This window comes from Pristis pectinata, chromosome 7 (genome assembly GCF_009764475.1).
Source record: "Pristis pectinata isolate sPriPec2 chromosome 7, sPriPec2.1.pri, whole genome shotgun sequence".
NCBI lineage: Eukaryota > Metazoa > Chordata > Chondrichthyes > Rhinopristiformes > Pristidae > Pristis > Pristis pectinata.
This window is the reverse complement of record NC_067411.1, coordinates 24,300,913-24,318,102: the sequence shown is the minus strand read 5'-3', so window position 1 is coordinate 24,318,102 and position 17,190 is coordinate 24,300,913.

The window sequence follows — 17,190 nt, the reverse complement described above, 5'->3', positions numbered from 1 at the left end:
TGGCCTTTTGCAAATCATACACGAGAGCACCAAGATCCCTCTGCATCACAGTGTTGTGCAACCTCTCACCATTTAGGTAACTTGCTTCTCTTTTATTTCTCTTGCATAAGTGGGTAATTTCACATTTTTCCACATTATGAGCCACTTACCGGATCCTTGCCTGCTCACCAACTTATCTGTATTTCTTTGCAACCTCCTTTTGTCCACTTCACAACTCACTTTCCCACCTACCTTTGTGGAATCAATAAGTTTAGCAACCAAGCCCCAGCACCAATCCATGGCATATCACTGTTTATGTTTTGCCAACAAGAAATTGATCCATATATGCAAACACTCTGTTTCCTATTAGCCAGCCAATCTTCTATCCATGCTAATACATTATCTCCATACCATGAGCTTTTATTTTCTGCAATAACCTTCGATGCAGTGCCTAATCAAAATGAAGCCAAGAGCTTTTATATTCAGCTTTTGTTGCTGTCAAAACATCTCAGTGTTTCAGTCACTGAAGAAGCTACAAACACTGTTCTAATAAAGGAAATCTGCAAAAAATTGAAATATCTGGCTGGATAATCTATTTAGGTGGTATTGATTGGGGATAACTGTTGACCATGTGTATTTGACAATCTATAATACAAAGCCCATTTTCCAAATAGCAACTATGCTATCATAGTTTCAGGAAATTAAGGCTCTATGATTCCTTCCTCACCTTCAGAAAATGATCAGTCTAACATGTCAGTTCCGGGCTAATTAATAGGTTAATTATTCCACAGTTGCTGTTCAGGGAATTGACAAAACAAAGGGATTATTTGTATTGCACCTGAACCTGTTTTGTTACTGGAAATAACATTTTCCATTCAAGTCAAATAGAGCTCAGTTCAACAATGACCACAGTAAAAATGTGTCACTCATTCATGATGTAATTTGTCTTGGGTTTAATGCATTTCCTCAATAGCTAGAAGAAATCTTCCACAAATCAATGCGTGAACAGTCTGAATGGTCCAAGATACAAAAATACTGAAGCTACAACTCACTTACACAGCAAGCAAACCAATCACAAGGAAGTTGATGATGTCATAAGTCAACAGAAAGCTAGTTTGCACCTGTGATTTCCCTTAGGGCGAAATCTCCATCCTTGTCACAGTATTAGGGGGAGGATCCATGTAGGGTTCTTCCCCACAGAGGAATCTGCAAAACAAACATCATTCTGAAGCACCTCCTGATGACAGAACTGCAAATCAAGGTGGAAAGGTCTGAGTTACCTACCATTTATCATCCCAGTTCTGAGCAGTTTTTGTAGCAGGAAGGTACATGAAATGACCTAGGGACAGCAACCTAAAGTCCCATTACTTAAATTCCATTTTTGACTAGAAATTGGATTTCAACTTTTTTTGGTGCAGCAATGAATTGATGTCCATTTAGTTTTTCTGCAGAATACGAGGTTAATGGCAGGACTCTGAGCAGTGTGAAGGAAGAGAGGGATCTTGGGGTCCACAGCCATAGATCCCTCAAGGTTGCTGCACAGGTTGACAGGGTGTTAAAAAGGCATATGGTGTGTTGGCCTTCATTAGTCAGGGTATTGAGTTCAAGAGCACAAGGTAATTTTGCAGCTCTATAAAACTCTGGTTAGACCACACTTGGAGTATTGTGTTCAGTTCTGGTTGCCTCTTTATAGGAAGGATGTGGAAGCTTTAGAGAGGGTGTTATGTTTGTTCTTCATCAAGAGACAAACTTTGCGCTGGTTTAACATCTGAACATTTTTATTGACCAACACCAGCCTGGCTTGCTTTCTCTCTCTCTTTTTATAGCCACTTCCTATTCCCCCATGTGACCCCTTGCATTGTCCACTGGGAGCTGTAGTTCTTTATTATAACTACATGATAACACATAATGATACATCTTCCCCCTTTAAAGAAAAGCAAACACAATACTTTGTCCTTGTAAACCTGCCAAGAACCCTTGTCCACTCAGCAGCTTTCAAGCAGTCTCTCAGGTGGTTTAATGGTCCTTTTTGCTCTGGTACTTGTTTTTGCAGGTGTGTTGCTTTCATTTGCTGCATTACTATTGGTGTTTTCCTGGGAACTCTGGTCCACATGTTTATTTTCTCCATATGCTGGCCCCTTTGGTGTACTGACAGGGGATGGGTCACGGCCATGGGTTGGAGCTTGAGGTCATAGATCCACGCGGTTCCTTCTCAGAGGTATCCCTCACTCCATCTAGACCTGGTATGAATGTGGATTTACTTCCTCTTGCACAACTCCTTGCATGGACCATGTGCCAGAATCATGATCTCGGATTCTCACTTGATCCCCAGGCTTCAGGACCGGTAGGCTTTTCACTGTCTTGTGATTCTGTTTCTGTTTTTCTTTCCCTTCCTCTTTAGCCTGTTTGATCTTGTGTGCTCCTTCAGGTGTCAACAGGTTTTCATGTATTGGAAGATTAGTGCGTATGTCTCAACCCATCAGCATTTCGGCTGCTGAAAGGCCATTCTGCAGTGGCACACGTCTGTAAATCATCAGACCTCTGTGGAAATCCTCTCGTCCATCTTGCGCTTTCTTCATAGGCCCTTCCCCACCTTAACTGAATTCTCTGCTAGGCCATTAGATTTTGGGTGATGTGGGCTTGAGGTTATATGTCAAAACCCCCAAACATTGGGAAAGAATTCAAATTCACAGCTCGAAAATTGTGGACCATTGTCTGATACTACGTCACATGGAACTCCATGCCTCACAAACACAGCTTTCAGCAATGTGATAACTGCTTTGCTGGACGTTGATTGCAGTGTCACAACCTCTGGGTAATTGGAAAAGTAGTCTATTACAACAATATGGCTCTTCCCATTAGTCAAAAAAATCCACTCCAACTTTGAAATACGGCTTGTCTGGTACAGGGTGTGATGTAAGTGGTTCTGCTTGCTGCTTTGGTCTGTAGGTAAGGCATATTTCACATGAAGCAGTGGTCCAGCTGATGTCTTGGTTCATTCTTGGCCAGGACATCACTTCACGTGCTCTACATTTACATTTTTCCTCCCCAAGATGCCCTTCATGTATCTTCTGGAACATCTCCTTGCGTAGTGACACTGGAATCACGAACCTGTTCCTTTCGAAGGCCATATCTTTCACTGCTGACAGTTCAGCTCTGCATGCCCAATAATCCCGAATACACATTGGACAGTCATCCTTTGCTGCTGGCCATCGTTTCCATATTGTATCATTGAGTACTTTCATTGTTTCATCTGCCTCTGCTGCTTTCCTAATCTGCTCTGTTCTATCCGAGATACTGGGAGAGAGGTGACAATCATGTCAACATAGGCCTGTATATCTGCAATAACCTGTTGGTCACTCTTTTCTGTCTTGTTGGCTGCTCGAGGGTACAGTTTCAAAACAGAGATGAGGAAAAATTTCTTTAGCTAGAGGGTGGTGAATTTGCGGAACTCCTTGCCACGTACAGCAGTGGAGGCCAGATCAGTGGGGGCGTTCAAGGAGGAGATAGATAGATATCTAAATAGTCAGGATATCAAGGGATATGGGGATAAGGCCGGTAATTGGGATTAGAATAGTGTTTTTTTTTCTTTCTTCTTCTTCTTCCCCCATTCCCCATTTCTCATTTCTATTTCCCTTTCCTTGGAGCAGACTCGATGGGCTGAATGGCCTGCTTCTGCTCCTTTGTCTTGTGATCTTGTGATCTTGTGATCAACAGCAAACGTATATTTTCCTGGTGTGTAGGTCATCTTCACATCATATTTCTGCAGCCTTATCAACATATGCTGTATCGTCATGGGACTGTCATTCAGTGGTTTGGACATAATTGAGACCAATGGTTTATGGTCTGTCTCCACTTCAATAGCTTGCCCATAGATGTACTGATGGGACCTTTCACATGCATATGTGCTGGCGAGAAGCTCTTTCTCTATCTGTGCATAGTTGGCTTCTGTACTTGTTAAAGCCCTTGCTGCATAGACCACAGGTTGCCATGTGCCATCATGCTGCTGCAGTAGTGCTGATCCAAGGCCATGCTGGGACACATCAGCTGATATCCTGATACACCTTTCCGGATCATAAAACTTCAGCCCAGGCTCTTCATTTAGGACCCTTTTCAGCGCCTGGAAACACTCCTCTTGGTTATGAGACCAAATCCATTCATTTTATTGCTCAAGGAGTGACCTAAGTGGTGCTGACACTGTTGACAGTCGAGGGATGAACTTAGCCAGGTAAGTCACCATCCCTAAGAAACGTCTCACCTCATCTTTGTTTTGGGGCCTCTCCATGTTTTCAACGGCTGACATCTTTCTTAGGTTAGGCTTCACTCCGTCTTCAGATATGACATCTCCTATGAAGATCAGTGTCTTAACACCAAACTCACATTTCTCTTTATTTAATTTCAAATTGACATTCCTTGTCACATCAAGCACTTGTCTCATTCGAGTGTCATGTTCCTCCTTGGTGGACCCCCAGACGATGATGTCATCCATCATGGGTTGGACACCAGGTATGCCCTCAAAAATCATGTACATGGTTTTATGGTAGACTTCTGATGCAGACAGGATCCCATATGGCAGTCGAAGATAGCGATATCTTCCCTGTGGTGTGTTAAAAGTACATAGTCTCGAACTTGCCTCATCAAGCTTCATCTGCCAAAACCCAGATGATGCATCAAGCTTGCTAAACCATTTGGCACCTGAAAACCAGGACATGATCTTCTCCCGTGTTGGCAATTTAAAATGCTTTCTCTTGATGGTTTTATTGAGATCTCTTGGGTCTAGACATATCCACAATGCTCCATTTTCCTTTTGCACAATGACCAGTAAACTCACCCAATCTGTTGGTTCTTCAATTCTCTGTATGACATTCATCCATTCCATGCACGCTAGTTCTTGTTTAATTTTATCTCTAAGTTGAAACAGAACTTTCCTGCATGCATGGACACCAGGTAAGCATCCAAGCCCCTCAAAGACATCTACATACTCTTCCATGAATGTTGTGTGGTCATCTTTGGTATGTGAAGCTTCTATGAAAACCGTTTTCACTAGATTGAGCTTTTCACATGCACTCAGACCTAATATTGGCTGTACTCTCTTTTCTACAATCAGTAGCTGTGATTTTAAGAGATGCCCCTTGTGCTTAAAGGTCATCATACAGCCTCATTTTACTGGAACTTTCTTTCCAGTGTAGCCTGTCACTTTTAACTTCACAGGGTAAATCTTACTCTTTACTGTGAGAGTCTTATAATCATCCATGGATAACAGATTCACCTGAGCTCCGGTGTCAAGCTTGAATGGAATTATTGTCTCATTCACAGTTACTGGAACAATCCATTCTGTTTTACCAGCAGCCACAGTCTGTACAGAACCCACAAAGAATTCCTCCATTTCCTCATCAACTGTGTGCACCTTTCTCTTGTTAGCCCCAGCTTTGCAGCACCTTGCAAAGTGATTCTTCTTCCCACAGCTATTGCAGGACTTCCCATAAGCAGGACACATATTTGGAATGTGTCTATCTCCACATCTGCTGTATTTGCTGTTTGAGCCTTCCTCTTTTCTTTGCTGCTGCTTTTGGAAATGCCTTGTGTGCTGCTTCTCTGTTTTCATAGCATGCACTGTTGTGTCTGCCCTGTGCAGCTCCTTAGCTTGTGCTCATGTGGTTTCTGCTGACCTACACATATTCATCGCCTTTTCCAGCGTCAAATCTTTTTCAGGTAACAGTCTTTCTCTGAGTCCATTATCTGGAATTCCACAAACTATTCTGTCTTTAACTAGTGAGTTTCTCAAATCTCCAAATTCACAAGACTTACTCAGGGTGTGAAGCTCAGCTAAATATTGGTCAAAGCCAACACCTTGTTTCTGGTCACAGGAAAAAAATTTATATCTCTCAAATGCGATGTTTTTACTTGGGATAAAATACTCCTCAAATTTTTTCATCAGAGTGTCCAACTCAAAAGCTGTCTCATCAATTTGAAAGCTGTTAAAGATGTCCAAAGCATCTTTGCCAATCATGTGCAGAAAAAATAGATGGTTTCAATTTTTCATCATTCCTTCCCGCTCCACTAGCATCTAAATATATGTTGAGTCGCTGTTTGAAGCGTTTTCAATTATCGGTTAGATTGCCAGCAAACTGCATAGGCGTGGGAGGACTTGGCTTATACATAACGGGACCTCTCGGCCTCTCACCTGAATCTCTCTTTGCAAATCCGGTGACTGCTGAACTTCAGGAACAATGTACTCCCTCACTACGCCAGCCAGCTTTTTCTCTGTCTTATTACAGCTTTTCTTTCATACTCACTGAGTCTCTTTCTCAATTGCACACAGTATTCATCTACTCTCTTAGAGTAGGATAAAACCTCGGCACAACATCATGGGCCGAAGGGCCTATACTGTGCTGTAATGTTCTATATTCTATGTTAATATTATGATGTAGGCCAATATGACATTTTATGGTACTTTACATCCTGAAACATGCATTAAAATGGGACTTACCTGTTTCCCGATGGGACTGCACTCAGTTGCAAGCAGCTACCAACAGTTTGCTGCACACTATTCTGAGGAGCCCATAAACTCATGACAGCCAGAGACAGACATATTGTGAATGGTACATAGAAGTGCCTGGCCCAATTTCCTAATATCACTAGAAATGATTTTAAATTGTTTTTATGTGTGATTTCTGCATTACGGTTGGGTGGTAATTGATACAATTTCTCAATGTCTGTTATGCTTTGGTAGAATGGGTGGTGGAAGTGATGGGAGAGGCAGAGAAAGGAAATACAAATCCAATCTATCAGTTTAATGTAGCATTTTAAATTATGCCCTCAAGCATCCTGCTTGATGTGTTCTGTTTGCCACCTATCTCTTGAGTTCATTCCAATGAAGTATGGTGGGCATTCAGCTCCACTCAGCCATAACAGCAATGTGAAAATGGTTTAAAGAACCACTGTGTGTTTTCTTGGGTCGGTCTTTAGACCTGTATTTCTGAACAGTTTACATTTTGTTGCTTCTGTAAACAGTTTATCATGGATGTTCATATCCATTTCAGCTGATTCCAAAGAGAAAAAAGCTTTTTGTAAAATGTGCAAGCAAAAGTTCTTTAGAAAGTGTAATAGTTCACCAGGTAACATAGCTGAGAAAAGCCATCAGCTCATGTTGATTCATTGATCCAAGATCTAACACTTCCTTTTGCAGCTTTTAATGGTTTTAGCTTTTTTGCTTTCATACCTCAGTAAAACTCTGATAATCCAGAACCTTTGGGACTTTAATAGGGGAGACTGGCATATTTTCTGGATTTTTGGTTATTGTGTTAATACCCCAACATGCTTTTTATTCTTTTTTTGCAGATATTATGCAGTAGTATAATTTTTTCAGTGAATTCAGTATGTTTGACGGGGTCAACACATAAGATGCTGGAGGAACTCTGTGGGTCAGACAACATCTATCAAGGGAAGTGGACGGTTGACATTTTGGACCGAGACCCTTCATGTGGACTAGTAAAGCAGCCCAGATGAACAGACTCAACCCAAAACGTCAGCTGTTCATTTCTTTCCAATAGGTGCTGCCTGATCCGCTGAGTTCCTCCCCAGCATCTTATGTGTTGCTCCAGATTCCAGCATTTGCAGTCTCTTGTGTCTCCATGTTTGATGGTAGCACCAAATACAGGAAACAAGGGGCAGGATGTCAAACCATCAGGATTTCCAAACAATTGGATAAAACAATTATTGGAATTCTACTGTACCTGGAAATTTATTTCTTACCATTGTTAAAAATAGGAATGTATAGCATTGCTTACTCCAGAGTTTCCCACTATGGCTAATGGTACAGCTGTTGGAACTTGAGGAATTCATGTCATACATCACCTTGCTGGATAATTTTGCAGGACACATTAGAGATTTGATGAATAACAAAACTAGTTACTTCCTTTGGCTATTTTATAGATAATGATACATAACCCCTGGGCCCTTTAGAGTCTTCTCTGTGAATAGTATACATTACTATTCTTTAATTATGCATAAATTGGAACACAACTGCATAGATTTGTCAGTTTCAGGAATGCTTAACATAAGGAGCTTAACATAAGCTCTTCAAAAGATATACAAGTACCAAACATGAGATCGTCTGCATTTTCTCTATGCCTTCCAAAACGCTTCTTGGCAATGGCAAGCAAAAACATTGTCTGAATATTGAGTAATAGTTCAGACAGCTCCTATACCTGTTTAAGCAATAATAACAGTTCAACCTTATCAATTTCAAGGTTAGGTTTCTAGGAAATAAATACAGTAATACCTTTGTTACTCAAGTATAGTAGAACCCAAGTTCTGTGTTAAAATTTTTGTTTAGGAGGTTGTCATAGGTCAATTTTAGTATTACTTCTTTGCATTTGATAAAGAATTCTATCCAGTGATCCGCAACAAATCATCTGCTATGTTAGTGCAAAAAATGCCAGTGCAAGTTGAATGGGCAATACTCAAATCCAACTTGAGGTAGTCCTGCTGCCTGAAATGGAGCAATGTTTCTGAATTCCATATTGATATCCAATGGGGTACTGGAGTCTGGTGGATATGATAGGACTCTGTGATAAAGCACACATTTGTTCTGAAGTTCCTGATATTTTAAAGAAATTATTATAGTAAGAGCTTACCAGCAACAAAAGAGGGGTTCACAGATCTAATGATGTGCCAGGTTCAGCTTCATTTTACTCCTTGCCTAACACCATTAAGAAAGTTTATTAGTTCATGGCCTGCAATGGTGTGAAATGGGGATACAACCAGCCCGTGAATATAATTACAGATGAATGACACATACATCCAATCAGCTCTCAAATTTCAAAATGCACTCTAGTATGAAATGATCTAAATAAAATATACTGTTCATATCTTCAACACCTACATTATTTGCCTCTTCTTCACTGGCCTTTATCTGGGGAAAGAGACACTGTGGGGTGACCTTATCCTGCATTTGCCATAATGCTGAGAACATGCGAAGGCTGTGATGTTTGGGCTGATATTCCATGAGCTTGTGAGGCCAGCACCAACCTCAGGACAAACCATGGTTGGTGTGGATGAGGACAATTGAGCCTGTGTTATCATTCCAAATCTTTTTTTTGTATCTTCTTTTGTGCCTCTATATCAATTTGTAACATGAAGAATATCATATAATTATACACTTTTATGACGTGAAATATACCAAGTGATCCAATCAGATAAAATGGCAATAGTAATGATTGCATTCCCATTCTATGTTTGTTGTATTTCAGATACAAGATCCTTTGACAAAACCAAACAAGGTGTGTCCCACCTGAATCTTTTGCTCTATTTCTCTTCCACAGATGCTACCTTACCTGCTGATTGTTTCCAGCATTTTTTGTTTTTATTTTATAATTGCAACCATTAACTCTGGGAAGTGCCTGGTAGAATTCATGGAGTGCTTTCAAATAACATGGAAATGGCTGTTAACATGTTTTAATTCAAGGGAAGCTTTATTTTTTTCTCACAGTGCTGGAATAGAGAACACAGCACAATATAATTTGGGGATAAAAGTTCTTAACATGATGATGTCATTTATCATCCCAACTTTAATTTAGAAGAATGAATGCTATCAGTGCCTTTGTTATGTTATATAGCAGAAACTGAGTTTGCAGCATTTAGGTATTGAAGTGTTTCTAAGAAAGGTTTGTAAAATAATGTTAGTCCTAGTTTTCTGACTGATAGAGCTTGGGTTTCACAAGAAAGTGTTTGCAACACTGATTTCCCAGTTGTGGATAATAGCATTGATGCTCAAACTAAGGCAGGCCATAGGCCAGTAGCAATGAAGCAAAGATCTGAAAGCTAATGGGGAAAAAAAAACAAATTAAGGAGAGTTTTATATTGAGAAATACACTTATAGGTGCAAGCGACTGTCAATCTTATTCTAAAGCAGAGGCAGATAAATTATTTTAAAGTCAGAGTAGGTGGGCTGTCTGACTGTGTGACAACTCAGTCAACAGAAATCTGAACCAGCAGGGCCCATAGTTCTCCTGGTTGGTTCTTTAATGAAAGAAGGCAGTACTTATGCAGTATTAACGTGATAGTAGATGTATAAGCAGGAGATTAAAGTGTAGTTTCATGGTACACTTAACTTGGACAAGCGCAAAGTAATGCATTTTGGGAAGTTAAGCCAGGGCAGGACATACACAGTGAATGGCAGGGCCCTGGGGAGTGTTGTAGAACAGAACAACCTTGGGGTACAAGTGTATAGTTCCTTAAAAATGGCATCACAAGTAAAGCACTGTTTTCCCAAATATGCTGAGGTACATAATTCTTCATCCTTCCTGGATCCACTCTTTCAACCAGCGCTTCTTTATGTTTCCAACTGTTTCTGACCTCCACGAAGGATTGGACACTTGCCTGAAATTTCCACTGACACTTACTATAAATCCATTGACTCCCACAGCCACCTGTACTACAATTCTTCCCACTCTGTAAGGACGCCATCCCTTTCTCCCAGTTTCTCTGTCTCTGTGCTCTCAAGATAAGGCCTTCCATTGCAGGACATCTGAAATGTCCTCCTGAAATGACATCTGAAATGTTTCAGGAAACATGTCCTCCCTTCTACTGTGGTTGATGGAGCTCTCTCTCATATCTCCTCTGTTTCTTGGACTGCTGCTCTCACCTCACCTCCCTCTAGACAGAACAGAGAGACTTCCCCTGATCCTCATCTTTCACCCTATGAGTCTCCGCATCCAGCAAATTATCCTTTGTCATTTCCACTAGCTACAACAAGATCCCACTACCAGCCACGTCTTCTCCTCCCCACACCTTTCCGCCTTCCGCAGGGACCACTCCCTCTATGACTCCCTGGTCCCTGGCATTAAGTACAAAAATTGGGATGTCATGTTACATCTGCAAAAGACATTGGTGAGACCCCACCTGGAATATTGTGTGCAGTTCTGGTTACCATACTAGAGGAAGGATGCGATTAAGCTCGAGCGGGTACAGAAAAGATTCACGAGGATATTACCAGGACTGGAGGGCACAAGTTATAAACAGACAACAAATAGACTAGAACAGTTTCTCCCTGGAGCAAAGGAGGTTAGGGGTGACTTTATAGAGGTTTATAAAATCACGAGGGGCATAGCTAAGATGGGTCGTCACAATCTTTTTCCAAGGGACAGGCAACCTAAAAGTAGAGGGCATAGGTTTAAGGTGAGAGGAGAAAGATTTAAAGGGGTCCTGAGAGGCAACTTCTTCACACAGAAGATGGTGGGTATATGGAACGAGCTGCCAGAGGAAGTGGTAGATGTGAGTACAATTACAGAATCTAAAATACATTTAGACAGGTACATGGATAAAAAAGGTTTAGAGGGATGTGGGCCAAATGCAGACAAATGGGACTTGTAGGCAATTTGGTTGGCATGGACAAGTTGGGCCAAAGGGCCTGTTTCCATGCTGTATAACTCCATAACTCTAAACAATAGCAAAACCTGAACACCAGTTTTGGAAAGTAAAAGTCAAACTCAATTGTCTCAGTTTTTCTGCAGTCATGGGAACCAGCAAGTAAAAGCTATGGAAAAGTTCCCCTTTTAATGGTTGTATTGGCTGCCAACTGATATTTAAAAGGCAGACTAAAAGCCTGCAGGAGCATGGACACTATGATATACAAAATAATTTTTGAAATGGGCACCCGACATATGGCATATCCAAAGCAAGATAATCTAATACTGCCACCTAGCTTTCCAATAATCAATATCCACTCCATCACCATCAAGCACTGATTGGATATGGGTAGCAGTGATACACAACCACAGAAGAATGACTCCTTCTATTGCAGGACTGTGATATACTTTTAACCAAACTGATCCAAACCAAAGCCATCGGCTCTTTATACACAGGCTTGATGTAACCTATTAAGTTCACGATTTAGCAGTTAACGTTAACCAATTAAAAATGTATAGTTAAGAGCTCTTGATTATGGGTACTCTGCCCCTTTTCAGTCACTCTCATTTTTATATCTTATATAAAACTGGATTCTGAGGAGAAAAATAATGCTTAAAGGTAAAAATTTGCTAACTGTGAAGATTAAAGTGAAGACATGAATCTGTAAAAACAAGGAGCTGAGTGCTCTGTTTTAACATTCTACTAACTTTTGACTTCTTCCCCACTCTCCTAGTCCAAATAGTGTTGGCTCTTTGCCAGCTGCACAGGCACCAACTAAACCTCATCCAAATGGCAACTTTTCATGAGGGCACTTCAGTAATGGTTGTCAATAGGCCACTCAACACCATTTGGCATATGCCATGTGATTAGTGGAGTCCACAGAGAGACATCATCAGTGGCCAAGAAGCATCAATGCTTTCATTGATTTTCTGCTAAAGTTCCAGTTGGACATCAAGAGAAGGTCATGATCGGCCATGCCTGAGCAATTTGTTCCCTAGCAAGTACTCACACAATTCCACAGTAGAACTAGTTGAGTACTAATTAGAAGCAAAGAGATTCCAAGCGTAATTAGCTGATAAAATTTGATGCAGAGAGGTGATGCATTTAGGAAGCAAGGGAAGAGAAGTAAAAGAATAAAACACTTAAGTGGGTGCAGAAACAAAAAGACCCAAGGGCTAATGTGCACAAATCTTTGGAGGTAGCAGGATGTGTATCAACACATCCACACCCTTCCTTCTCAAACAGGCAGGGAAAGTGAGTTACCTAAAGCTGGAGAATTCAATATTGAGTCCAGAAGGCTGTAACATACCCAGACAGCAATTAAAGTGCTGTTCCTCAAATTTGCATTGGACCTCGTTATAACAATTCAGGAGGCCACAAACAGAATTGTCAGAGAATGGATGGATGGAGGATTGAAGTGGCAGGCAACAAGATCACTCAGAGTCACTTCTGAGGACGGAACACAGGTTCCACAAAATGATCACCTAATCTGTGTTTGGTTTCTCCAGTGTCGATGAGACTACATTGTGAACACTGGATACAATAGACTAGATTGGAAGAAGTGCAAATGAATCACTGCTTCACCTGGAAAGACAGTTTGGGTCCTTGGATGGTGAGAAGGGAGGAGATGAGAGGACAGGTCTTGCATCTCCTGATTTGCCTGCTCTCCATACTTCTTGCGGATATCAGCTGTGTGCAAGCTGACACCTCTACAGTATAGCATTCATCACAATTTTCACCAGAATTCTTCATGTGCACAGTGAATGCACTTTAGTCTTGGGACAGCAATGGACCATCCTTCCAACTCAACTGAAGTATACCATGACTGTTTTGCAAAGCTGCCTGTTTAACTGCTCCCGAATAACGCTTGGGAGCTGCATTCCACAAGGTCTGCTGTTTCACATGGTTCCAGTAACTCCTGGGAAAAACAAATATTCCTAACAAAGAAAGATGTTTCTTCTGACTCTTTAGTTACACCCAGCTGTCTGTTAGCTGTTGCAACAGGCAAATCATTAATCATGTTTCATCTTACACACAATCTAACTATGACTACTTACACAAAGGCAAAACTGGATTAAAGTTCATCCAATTTAGCGCCGCTATGAGAATTGCACACCTGCTAAATATAAAAGGTATATCCCAAGATATATAATTGCTGCGGATCTAGGACATCTCTCTCACTTTACAAATCGTTCATCAAGCATCTAGTGCATTGTTTAAAATTTTGGACCTCCCCCTCTCCCATTCTTCATTATTTTCCAGGTTGAATTCACTTCCTGTATGACCACCAGCAATTGTTTCAGTCAAAATGCCCCTTAAGCAATGCAGGCTACTTTGACTCCTGCCATCTACACAATATGACATTTTCTGTTGCAACCAATTGAAAGAGTGGTTATGGTTGGCCAGCCACTAAAATCATTACAAAGATGGATTAGCATTCTGCTTGTATTGCAATCAACAGGCACTGGTTCATCATGCATTGTAACCCAGTTTTTAAGGTTAGAAATGAACTAGCTTACTAGAAACAATGGTAGCAAAGTTAAGTACGACCTGAACCCCACGTCGAGCAATTTTAACTTGGTCTCCTCCAGGACTGCTGAACCTCTGTGCATGTGCTTGTTGCGTCCAGGTAGTGAGGTGTCTATTCTATGCCCATGCTATTTGCTGTCAAAATTCAAAAGCTGCAGGCAATTTTCAAATGACACCATCTGTGTTTAAGGAGAACTATAATTTATTTTACAATTCACAGTCAAACGATTTATATTCACAAAATCTTTTAATGAAATTGCTGTAAATTTCCTCGAGCATACCAGGTGGCAAATGGTTACTTCCTTTATATCCAGAATCTAGAGTCTGGTATATGCAGACATACAAACCTCGCTTCATAATTAACATTATATCTCTTCTTGACTCTTGAAACATCTTATTCTTCATAACAGTCTAATAAAACTGAGTGATTGACAAGGCCACTTCAGAGGAGTAATTGAGAGTCAATCACATTATTTCTGGGTGTTTACCTCCCCCACCCTCTCTGTAACTTAAAACTAATTTGCTATCCCTCTTTCCCAATTCTGAAGAAAGATCCTCAACCTAAAGTATAACCTCTGTTTCACTTTCCACAGATACTGCCTGACCTGTTGAGTGTAGCAATATCTGCTTCTATTTCAAATTTCTAACATCTGCAGATATTGGATTTTCACATTGAAGTTGGACTAGAATTGGATACGGGTAAAGAATGCAATTTTCCTTCCCTGAAGGTCATTTGCAAAGCAGTTTTGTTTTTGCAATAAAACAACAGCTTCACCGTGCTTTTACTTGCTTTCACTTCCAAATTTTTCAAATGAAATTAAAATGGTCAAAACTTCATAGAAGAATTTGAGCTCACATTCTATAGATTATCAATCTAAAATATAGAGAGATTATGCCCAAGAACATCACTATGACATTACCACATTTTAACAAGCAACAATAACACAGAAGTATATACAGATTAAGAGCAAGAGAATGCCACTAGGCTCTTATCCTCAAAGCCTGCTCTGTCATTTAATGAAATCATTGCTGATCTAATTGTAACCTCAACTTGAAATTCCCGCCCATCCCAGTAATCTTTCATTACATTGCTTATCAAGAATCCAACTATTTCTGCCTTAAAATATTCAAAGACTCTGCTTTCACCATTCTTTAATGAAGAAATTTCCAAAGACTCAGGACCTCTGAGAAAAACAATAATTGTCTCATCTCTGATTTAAATGAGTGTTCCCTTATTTTAAGACAGAAGTCTATAATACTAAACTAAGGTAGGATAAACAGTGGTCAGCTAATAAAGCATTTCTAGTGATATTTAACATGGAAGAATCTGAAATCTTTTCCTCTATTTTTCCAATATTCTGGAGGAGAAATAACCAAAGATGAACTCCTTCATAGCAAGGATGGAAAATGGTGAAAGAAATTAAAAGAAAAATGATTTCTAAAACTCATACACAAAATGCAGTGGAGTGTAACTTTGATTCATGTGGCTTATTGGTGTGACTCATAATCACGGATAATGTCGGCAGGAGCTACAATCAATGATTTTCTTTTTGGTTATTTGAAGACAAGTTTACTGACAGTGGAAAGCACTCAGACGGTTCCTTGATAGTTAAGTGTGACTACAAGTGCACTGAATATATAAAGAAAAAGTCTCATTTCTCTATGGGAGAATATAATCAAAGCCAGTTCTTTTTGTGAATCCAAGCGGAAAACAGATGTTTGCTGATTAATGGCATGCAGCTTGTGGCAGGAGCACAGTGGCACAGCACAGATACTCTTGATATGGATGAATTACTTAGTTAGCATTCCAGTGCCCTGTGGAAACACACCAAAATATTCTGTCAGATACGATACTTGTTTTGACTGTTGGACGCAAGGAAGATGAAATAGACTTGGATTTAAAATCAGTAGCGAGATGGAAATTAACATTTTTTCTTTTCCTTCATAACTTATATGTTCTGTAAATAGATTAAGCCAGATGATACGTTTTTCATGCATAGCAAGAAAGCAAAATGTAAAATCCATTCAAGAACTTTGTTATGTTGGACATTAAAATCAACTTCAATTTACAGTTCATCTTAAAGTCCTTATTAAAGTAATTTATATTATAAGAACTTTGGGGACAAAAGTTGTTGTCCTTCCAACGCACTCATTGTAATTCCAAAAGGGATGTATCAGAAAGGCTACAAATAGGGCCAGAATATAGATTCCATAATAAAAAGTTGCATTTATGTACCACACTTAATGTAGTAAAATGTCTTAAGATAATTTACAGAGGTATATTCAGAGATGACCTGACACTGATCCAGAAGAGGGGTCTTCAGGATACATCACCAATAGTCAGGTAGGTTTTAAGTAAGACCTAAAAGGAGGAGAAGGACATGGAGAGCTTGAAAGAATTAGACATGGATTCGAGAACTGGTGTGAATGAAATGTGAAGTGGACTAAGGCCAGATATTGTTTTAGATAGGAAGTGGCGAGGCGAGAGAAGGATTTATATTTGAGGGTGATAATTTTAAAATATGTTCAATCCCAGCCTTTCAAGAGAAATTAGAAATATGTGTTGGGACAGGTGGTTCCTTCCATTGCAAAAAAAAGCCACCATTACAGGAAAAAGCACAAAAGGAGGGAACAGGCTCCTGTAACCCGGAGCTGGAGGTGCTTTGGTAGAAGTGTAGCTCACCTGGAGGTCAGGCTTGGAATGTGGTTCAGATCCCTTGAAAGGTATAGTCTGAGTCTTGGAGATCCTTCATAAATATGCTTCAGAGTTTGCAACAGGAATGTTCCTTCTTGTTACTTTCTGATTTATTACATTGTTCTTATTCATTCACGTGAGATAATAACATATAGCGTATTTCAATGAAGACAACTAGCTAAGGAACATGGCTGGGCCATGCTAAAATTTTGAGAGCCAAAATGTGGGTGGAAAAAAACACAAAAGAATGTTGCATGGCAAGGTTCTCTACAAAAGGAATCAACTGAAAATGATGGTTATGAAAGAAAAGCTAGCTTGTGCTTTAAGGACAACAATTTATAAAAACATCATTATAAAACTGTTGGCAGTGGAAGTGTGCTATTTGGAGTTAACATTCAAAATTTCACAGTAGCCTTTATTTCTAGGTACCTATTGCTAATAATATTACTACTAACAGATAAAGTCCTGAAGCTCAACATAAGAGTTACGTGGGGATCATAATTTTAGAGGTGGTTACTCCGTAGCTAATGGACATACAGTCAGAGATGGAATAGGTAGCTACCACAATAGAGAAA